Genomic DNA, 9807 nt, shown 5'->3' with positions numbered 1-9807 from the left:
ACTTGCTCTCCCAAGGATAAATGTCCGTTCAAACTCAAAATTTAGATGGTCATTCAAATTTGGGCCATTTAAATGAAGAAGACATAAAATATGTTAATGACATGATATAGTATAAAGCTTGCACCAAAATTCTTATTTAAGGACCATTTTTGAGACGTTCGTACACAGAAATGCATCAGCTATCTAATACAAGGTGAAAAATCATGTGCAATGGACAAAAAGATGGGAGGACCAAAATGTTTTGAGAGACATATTAATCGCTTGACAAATAAATTATGATGGAGTTCTCGAGTATTGGGAACACATATATCCATAATTTATCACACATTCTTGGGTTTCATTTTTTGACGATTAATTTGTATGCTTTAGATTGCACTAGTTGAATTGATAATTTCTATAAATTTAAGTTGTGTCTGTTGTTTGTTTATTTTGGAGAAATGAAATAGTAGTTGCATAATTGACACAAAATGCAAAAAGGTTAAATAAGTCTTTCCTCATGTAAATGTATAATATTTTATTTTTAATCCCTCTCAATTTTTTTTCAAATAATAATCCCTCAAATATTTTCTATCGACAAATTTAATTTATATTTTTAATTCAACTCATGTGTATCATTCAATTTTTTTGAATGCATATTAAGATTAACATTACAAAAATCTTCTTTACAAAAATTTAGAATTTTTTAATATGAATTTATAAGCGCTAAAAACTTAAAAATAATCATATTTAATTTATCTCCAGTTAAAAAGTTCTAAATTTTTATGAGATATTCTTATAAAGATGTAAAACATAAATCCAAAATAATACAAACTATTAAACAGTCTACTAATAGCCACCATATAATATGTGTAGTAATTTCCATAATATCTCATGAACTTCACCATCTCAATTTACTATTTGTATGACCCTCTTTAAAAGCTCACATGTTCTAGAGTGCTGAAGTGATAGACCAACTTGTACAGAAAATGGTGGAACATGTAGTGATGGACCCACGTAAGTAGAGTCATAATAGCTATCTGACACCTCACAAAAAAACATCGCTAGAGGCGAGGTATACATGCCCTCAAAGTATTAGGAAATTTTTAATCTATACTAGTTGACACAAAAGGAACATCGCACATTGAATGCAGTCAAACTATCACAAACTATCAAAGACATCGCTTAGCCCGAGTACATTGTCATCAGTTGACCCAGTCATCATTGTATTGTGTGAATACTACATTATCAAGCCTCAGTCGATACACTATCAATCCACCTTCGACGACATGTTTGACAGTCCACGTACAAGCTCTGTGAGTATGTTTAGGTACACTTGCATTGTCCCCTCGCTTATAAATTTTAGAAAAGTGCTCGTAAATCCAACACTACATAAAAAATAAAAGACAATTTAGAAAAATAAAAACATAACTTAACAAATAACAATTATAACAATAATTATGAATAATAATTATACCTGGAACATGCTCATATATCCTCCAAATTGCCTCGTGTCATGAATAGTTTGATGTCTGAGATTGTCATATAGCACAACCAATGCAGATGCACTTTATGCATAGTCTAGACAATGCTCAAAATTGGTGAATAAAGTAACATACTTCGCCTAGACTCGAGTGTGTGTCTTGTCGGCGATGTGGATAGGGTGGATGGTTAGCCTTATCATGAATGTTTCATGTTTATCAAAAGTTTTGATAATTTCATTTTCTAAAAAAATTTGCATTTCAGAACTTTTACCATGTCTTGAAACTTTTGAACTTTTAACATGTTTAGAAACTTTTGAAAATATCTCGAAAATAGTATTTCAAAAGTTTCAAAATGAACTAAACATTCAAAATATAGTTGAAAAATTGCATTTCAAAAGTTTGAAAGTTCACAAAAACTCACTTATGTTTCAAAAAATTTCTAGTTGTTAGGAAATTTTGGCAAAAGTTTTGAATGTCTCGAATGAGTTAATGAAGAAGTGAGGTGAAAAGAAATTTTTCAACTTTATAAATAGTATAATGGTCTTTCTAGGTATTTTTAGATGTGGGAAGTGGATTTCTCTATATGATATTTTTTTTTAAACGTTTTTCTTACGCTTATAATGCAAAAGTATGCTCGCTAGTTATGTGGCCTCGATTTTAATTGAGAATGGTCTCTTAAATCTTGGGGGTTGACATATTACAGAAAGATTGATTGACAACACCACAATCACTACATCTCATACTATTTCGCTAGTGTTTATTTTGCAAGTCTGTGCAACACAATCGAATACACAGTTGTAGTATCAACACCACAATGCACAACCTTAAAATTGACATGATTGCAAGGACCAAACAGTCGTAGCAAACACAATGGATAAACTATGAGAATTACATAACTTAAGCACAATGCATGGCCACAAATTGGCATCACCAAACATAAAAGAGCATGAACCGAATAAATATAATCTGAAAAGAGAGTATGAATATCATAACAATACCTATTTCTATCTCAACCCCAAATAAGATACAGATTAGAATCTCCTAACAGAATATGTTTCAATCAAACTTCAAATTAGAACAAAAAATTCCAAAAAACCAAAAATAAAACAAATGAAACCTTAATAATTATGTGTTCACAATAAAGCATAAATCACTAGAGATATTCTGCTAAGCAAACATTGGACCCAAAAATACTATGGCAACGGAGGGGATGGGAAGAAAAAGATGACAACATAGCAAGTGAATTGTAGTTTAAGAAATAATGTAAAAACAATTACTTAAAACACTAAATCAGTACAAATAAATAAATAGTTACCTATTGTAATGTAATTAATCAGAGAAATTCACAATTGATAGATGGTGAAGAATTGAAAGTGATGATCGAGCATCTCCGTGGCATTAGATCCTCAACGGTTCCACAGCACAGAAGCTGCGTCAAGCATCCAGGCAAGGCAGATTGCACATCAACGGCGGTAGTGAGAGAATGCAGTTTTGAACCCTAAATAAGAGAGTGAAAGTGGGTTTAAGAAGAGAGGGTTGGTGTTGTTAGTGTCTGGCATCTAAATCAATGCTCATCGAGTCAGCCGCTCAACTGCATGCATCTAATTTGGACGGTCATCGGGTTCTAATTTTAAGGTTAATTTGGACGGTACGGGGTCAGGTTAATTTGGACGGTGTTTAACTAGTGGGTTTAACTATAGTTTATATTTTATAAAGAAAAATTTATATTTTAATCAATTTGTTTTAGCGTGCAAACTTTCTAACGAGTGTTTTTAAATATTTGGTTTAATTGCACTTTTGGTCCCCTTATTATAGGTGAAAATTGAAAGTAGTCTCCCCATTTTGTTTCTCTCTAGTTTTAGTCCCCAAACGGAATTTGAGTCCAAATCATGATGAGGTGTCAATAAAAAAGCTGACGTGGCAGACGCTTACGTGGAATAAACTTATTATTATATTATTTCTAATTAAAAAATATAATTTATATTTTAAAAATCATTATTATAATTGTTAAAAATCATTATTACAAATAAAATTTAATTGTTAAAATTAAATTAAAAAAAATGAATCATAAGCTTGAACCAGAAGCATATCATTCAACAAAAGCTTGAACCCTAAATTAAAAAACAGCCCCAATTCATGGGGATTTAGTTTCTAGAGTTTAATTTTGATATTCTATGCAAATTTGACCAACATAGGGCTCCTGACAGAGTGTTTAGCAGATGCCCATTTTAGAAATCCTTGAGCATATTCTTCTGTCTTATTACCCAACCCTATACGGTTGAACGTCACTGAATATGTTTCTTTCTGGTTGGCTTTTGAAAAGATAAGCTTTTTTGGCTGGACCTTCACATCAACCCCTTTTGGTGCCGAAATTGTGACACCATAAGTTGAGTGGGCCTCACCTACATTTGTCACTGTCCTTATGAATATCTGTGAAGAACCAAGCACAACAGAGAATGAAGGGTAGTTAAGCTCTCCTTCAGCAATGCTTGAAGTCTCACTGCATTTAATGGTCTTGTGTGCAATGATCCCAACTTCCACATCACTGTAGCGTAAACCACAGAGATAAGGTATATAATCATCAGGTTGGATATCATATACTAATCCAGGATCATTTGCTCTTGATGGATTCACGTGGCTCGAACCGGTCGCAAGGAGATTTGCAGGCTGAAGTTTTTCATCAACAATGGGTGAATTTTCTACGCTTTTGTTGAATTGGGGCTGTTTTTTAATTTAGGGTTCAAGCTTTTGTTGAATGATATGCTTCTGGTTCAAGCTTAGGGTTCATTTTTTTTTAATTTAATTTTAACAATTAAATTTTATTTGTAATAATGATTTTTAACAATTATAATAATGATTTTTAAAATATAAATTATATTTTTTAATTAGAAATAATATAATAACAAATTTATTCTACGTAAGCGTCTGCCACATCAGCTTTTTATTGACACGTCATTAAAAAAATGACAACTTATCATGATTTGGACTCAAATTCTGTTTGGGAGACTAAAACTGGGGAGAAACAAAATAGGGGGACTACTTTCAATTTTCACCTATAATAGGGGGACCAAAAGTGCAATTAAGCCTAAATACTTTGTACTAGATCCTCCTTGTACAAAGAAAGAAAATCATCAAATCATTGGCAATGTTCTAGGATTCTGATAAATAAAACTATTCGTCTAATTTTGATTATCATGTTACTTGTAAGATCTTGATTTTTCTAAACTCTAATTTTTGCAATTTTGTTGTATTTTGTGTTGAATTGCTTAGGCTATTAGCCCAATTTTTATTTTATGAAATTAAGTACCAAAAGTATATAGAGCTAGTAATATATTTTTGGAGAACCGACTAAAATTATTTATTAGAGAATAATTTAATTAAGTTACGAATAATTTATTATCGACGAAATTTTTAAGATATCACATGTTACTGATAAATTCATTTGTATGTTGAATTTCGATGAGAGTTCATATTTTTACTAAAGTAGATTTAGAAGTGAGTGATGTATATGTGTGAGATTGATTAGATGATATAATGCTGATTATAGTAAAATACCTAAATATTTTAATTATAATAATGTTTCTTTTGGTAAGTTAAGAAGAAAAAAAAAGAGAAGCCAACCCCCCTTGTTAAAAGCCAGCAGCTACTCCCCCTTTAGTTCATTCCTTCCATTTTTTTCCTTCTCTCTATAAGTAAAAAAAAAAAAAAGTGTTGGTGTTGGTTAGTTGAAGAAGAAAACCTCAATTTTTCTACTAGATTTAATCTTCCATTGAAGAATTGTTAGGAAGGAAAATTAATACCATCTACTAAGCGATGCTAGTGAGCTAATTGATTTGAGGTGAAACTTTTAAATTCTTAATCAATCATTTGGTGCTTGTTGTTCTTGTTGAGAAAAGGGAGATGAAATGAAATAAACCACTCTTTTTCCTCTATAAAACTCATGGAGTATGTGGGTATATAGGTATGTAATAATGAGAATTCCGATCTATCCATTTCTCCAACTCATTTATCTATTCTATAATGGTTTTAACTAAATCATTTCCTAAGCTAAATACTTTGTGCAAACTAACTAATTTTATGATTTTAGATTTTTTTGTCTGTTACTCTATTTGAATTTTTGATACTTTTTTTATGTGCTCAAACTTCAACTCTTAACACATGTATTGAACTTCAAATTTTTACAATAAGGCGTCGGTCATAAGAATATTTTATTTGATGTATTGATATTTATTTTTATTTACTGTTGATCTTAATTCATATATTGGCTGGACTTTTTATCTCATTAAAATGATTATTAGTCTTGGTTTTGTTTATCATTTAATATATTGTGATGATTTAGAAAATGGCAGACTAAATATGTGTTTTTATTTAGTTTTAAATAAAAAAATGTAGTTCATTTGGTTTTAAATGTTTTGTTTATAAAATAGATTTAATTTTAGGATTATGATGTGGTTGGACAAATTTTGGTGGTGAATAAATTTTTTATAAATCTTTATGTTTATGTAATTAGCTCATTGAGTTTCAAAAATGAATCGAGACTGTTGGAACTGAGTTAGCGGTAGAAAGAACTCTGAAATATTAATGTTGTTGTGGCGAATAAAGAAGAAAAAAAATGATTTTCTTAGTTTATGCTTTCTAAAGGTAGTTGTTATGGTTGATGATCAAGAATGTATACATGTTGTTAGCAAATCTTTGAGCTTGTGTTTAAAAGAAATTAGTGAATTGTGGGTTCAAGCTTTTTATGTATACTTTTAATCTTTAGAAAAGTTTTCAAGATTTTAATTAAAGTTTCAAGTTTATTAAGTAAAGGTTCATCGAATATCGAATCAAAAATCTCAATTCGATTGCACCATTCTCTTTCTTTTGAATGTTCCATGGCTTTTAGAATATTGAATGTAATTGTTTCCTCATTTACTTTCAAGGTTAAGGTGTCATCCGCCACATCAATCATAGCTCTCCCTGTTGTTAAGAATGGTCTCCTTCCAAATTTTTAGTTTGCACATAGGGACCTTACATATGTGATTAATGTGTAAATATGTGATGATTAATAATTTTGTGATTAATAAGTAAAGGTTCATCGAATATCGAATCAAAAATCTCAATTCGATTGCACCCTTCTCTTTCTTTTGAATGTTACATGGCTTTTAGAATATTGAATGTAATTGTTTCCTCATTTACTTTCAAGGTTAAGGTGTCATCCGCCACATCAATCATAGCTCTCCCTGTTGTTAAGAATGGTCTCCTTCCAAATTTTTAGTTTGCACATAGGGACCTTACATATGTGATTAATGTGTAAATATGTGATGATTAATAATTTTGTGATTATGAATTCATGATTGACAAATGTGTTGCTACATGTTATGAATTTTATTAATGAGAATATGTCTTGAGTATGCTAGGTGAAAAAGTATTAAAAAATTATTAGTGTTTAATGAGTATTAAAAGAGAGGGTCTTTTAATAGCTTAATTTACATAATATTTGTTGAGAAATAGTCAGAGTATGCTCATGCATTTCTTAGTTAGTGGTGACCGTGATGGGCCACGGGGTAGTTCCATGAGTTGATCGGTCCACTTTATCCTTTAAAGGATTTTTGAGTCATGTAGGTATGTGATAGACTACACTTTGGTAAATCGTACTAACCTATGATATGTGGCACCTTGTTAATTAGTACTAGTCTATGAGAGGCGGTTTATTTATGATTTATACCCCGCAATGAGGGTTTGGAAATTTCATAATTGTGTGCACTGGCATATAAACATTGCATTTGGGTTCTTGCATGCGAGTCATGTTTGTTATGATATGATACGTGTATATACATGCCATTTTATTGTATGTTATCATACTATAATTGTTAAGTGCTTATTGTTGTTATCATCACATAATTGTTAAATATTAATTGTTAATTTTAGTTGGTGACCTTTTATATTATTATAGAAATTGAGTTTTGCCCTCAGATGATACCCGAATTCATTTTACCGACTGTTATTATGAAAACGGAAACTTCTTTAAACTTTCCAAATCGACATTCGCCGACTTCTTGGGCATATGACCCTATCTCAAGTACGGCTACATATACGGGGAGAATGGTGATGACTAGTAAGAGAGTTGGGGAAGTTTTTCATGTGGGTCTCACACATGAGAGGATCAATTATGTTGTACTCTTAGGATTGGTACTCGGGGCGGATGGAACGTGGATAGATGTAGAGGATGCTTCACTTAGAGGTGAGACAGAGGCCATCGTAGGTGTGGTAACTCCCACTGTAGAAGAACGAGATGCAATGTTTGGACCGAGGACTTGCGAGAAGGGTAAAGGGTTGATGTCGGCAGTAGTTGATATTGCAGGTCCGTCTAGGCTGGTCTGGGATAAGGGTTTCATTTATAGATCTCCAGTACCTTGGTTGGTGCCACCGAGGTCGAGTTAAAGCTTCCTCTTCCAGTGAATGATCCTCTATCGAATGTCTATAAGGTAGTGAGTTGTTTTGAGATTCCTACGCAGCTGAAGCCATTTATCTCGTGGGTCGACCTGACCGGTGAGGAGATTGATCCCTCTATGGCTGATGAAGAGGAGGAGGAACTTATTTTGAGGAGAGATATTGCGTTAGAAGGAACTTGTGCGGTGTGTGGAGGTCACCCTTGTTACTGTAGTTGTTAGTGGATGATCAAATTAGTTTTTTTTTTTTTTTTTGTCGTATAGGGTCTTGTTGCCTCTCTTTTGGTGGTTGTACTTATTTGGTTTTAGGATGATTGTATCTATGACATATTTTGACAAATAACTTTTTTGGTGGGTCCATGTTTCATTTTTTTTACGCGATCATGAAAGGGATATCATTCTTGGAGCAGTCTGATAAGTCTCATAGCCCAGGTATATTTTATAGGGATATGAACGATGTCTAATAGGTCTTAGATTAGGTGTATATTCTAGTTGTATACTTTGTATTACTATTCCAAAAACTATATTAACTTGTACGTATGTATGACGTAAATATTTATGACTCTTGTCATTTTGTGTTACAACATATTATTTTATTAAGTTTTTTTATTTTAAAAAGCACTCACGCGGTTAAAAATCAGACTGTTACATATGCATTGTGTCTCTATTGAATCTAGTTTATGCAAGTTCACTTGGATACATATGCATCTGAAAATTCTAACAACTTAGTTGATCGTCAAGTCAACACTCTCTATAGTTAACATTCTACTGAAAGTTAAGACTCTACAAGTCAATCATCTGAGTCGAGAACTTTGAAAAATTCAACAACTCAATATTTTCTGCTCATCAACGTTAAACTTATCATGTGATTAGAGAAATATAATAACATCCTATGATGTGATCATCCTTAGTATTCCTGCTAATTTCATCAACATACGTTGAATCTGATTCTTAAGACAAATAAGGACAAGTATCGAATGTTGATTCGAGATTTCTAAAGAATGATATGGTCCATATTTTATGTATGGAATTCATACAAATCACTACAATAGTTTGAAACTCTAATTGCTTTAGATTTCTCTATATAAAGGCATGTGATCAATAGTGCAACACACATGAGAAAAAAACATATTGCTAACATACTATAACAACCCATTTAATTAAAATATGTTAAAATAATGAGTAGTCAATGAATTAACACATTAATTTAGAATGAAAGAAATTTTAATTAAAATAGGAATGAACAAAAAGGTAAATAGGGAATGTTCAAGAGGAAAAAAAAAGAGAATTTCCTTATTTTCCCTAATTTTTATTCTTCTCTAGAAAAATGCTTCATCATTCTCTCATTTTTTCGTTCTCTTTCTTGTAACCAGTCTGAAGGACAACCTCATTGTTACTGTTTACCCTCTTTTCCAAATCCTCCATTTTTCTTCTCTTCCAAACTAAAAGTTCACTAAAGGCCCCCAAATCTACCCAACAACCTTACATACAATAATTTATCCCTCCATCCTCTATTTCATATAAAGAGATTCGAATACTAGAAGGACATGTTGAGAAGTTTCTAAATATCACACAATCCTAAACTTTGGCACTTAGTCGAAGATGACTATGTAGCTCCCAAGAATGATGCTAGTATTGAAATACCAAGAAAAGAACTCAACGCTGAACAAAATAAATAACACAAGATGCGTCATAAATCCTGAAACTCTATGGTCAATGCAATCACCTTCAAGGAGTTTGAGAAATGCAAAAGGAAAGAACAAGCTAAAGCATCTTTGATAGTTTATGCCTCAGCTATGAAGGAAGAAAACAAGTACACAAAGCAAAGGCAAACTTGTTTTTAGAAAATGTGAAATTTTTCAGATGGAAGAGGATGACGATTTTGACAAAATATTCTCCAGATTCCAAACTTTAGT

The 9807-nt window shown here is 31.8% G+C and overlaps 1 long non-coding RNA gene across 1 annotated transcript; it reads right to left on the bottom strand.

The window, feature by feature from the left end:
• Window positions 1-801: 801 nt before the first annotated feature.
• On the bottom strand, window positions 802-3121 carry LOC105852928 (uncharacterized). Its single transcript, XR_001144799.3, has 2 exons — window positions 1454-3121; window positions 802-1364 (listed from the first exon to the last, which is right to left on the bottom strand). It is a non-coding gene; the product is annotated as an uncharacterized lncRNA (long non-coding RNA).
• Between the last annotated feature and the right edge of the window lie 6686 nt (window positions 3122-9807).

The sequence above is a fragment of the Cicer arietinum genome, chromosome 7, assembly GCF_000331145.2.
Source record: "Cicer arietinum cultivar CDC Frontier isolate Library 1 chromosome 7, Cicar.CDCFrontier_v2.0, whole genome shotgun sequence".
Taxonomy (NCBI): domain Eukaryota; kingdom Viridiplantae; phylum Streptophyta; class Magnoliopsida; order Fabales; family Fabaceae; genus Cicer; species Cicer arietinum.
This window is presented reverse-complemented; position numbering and strand designations above follow the sequence as displayed.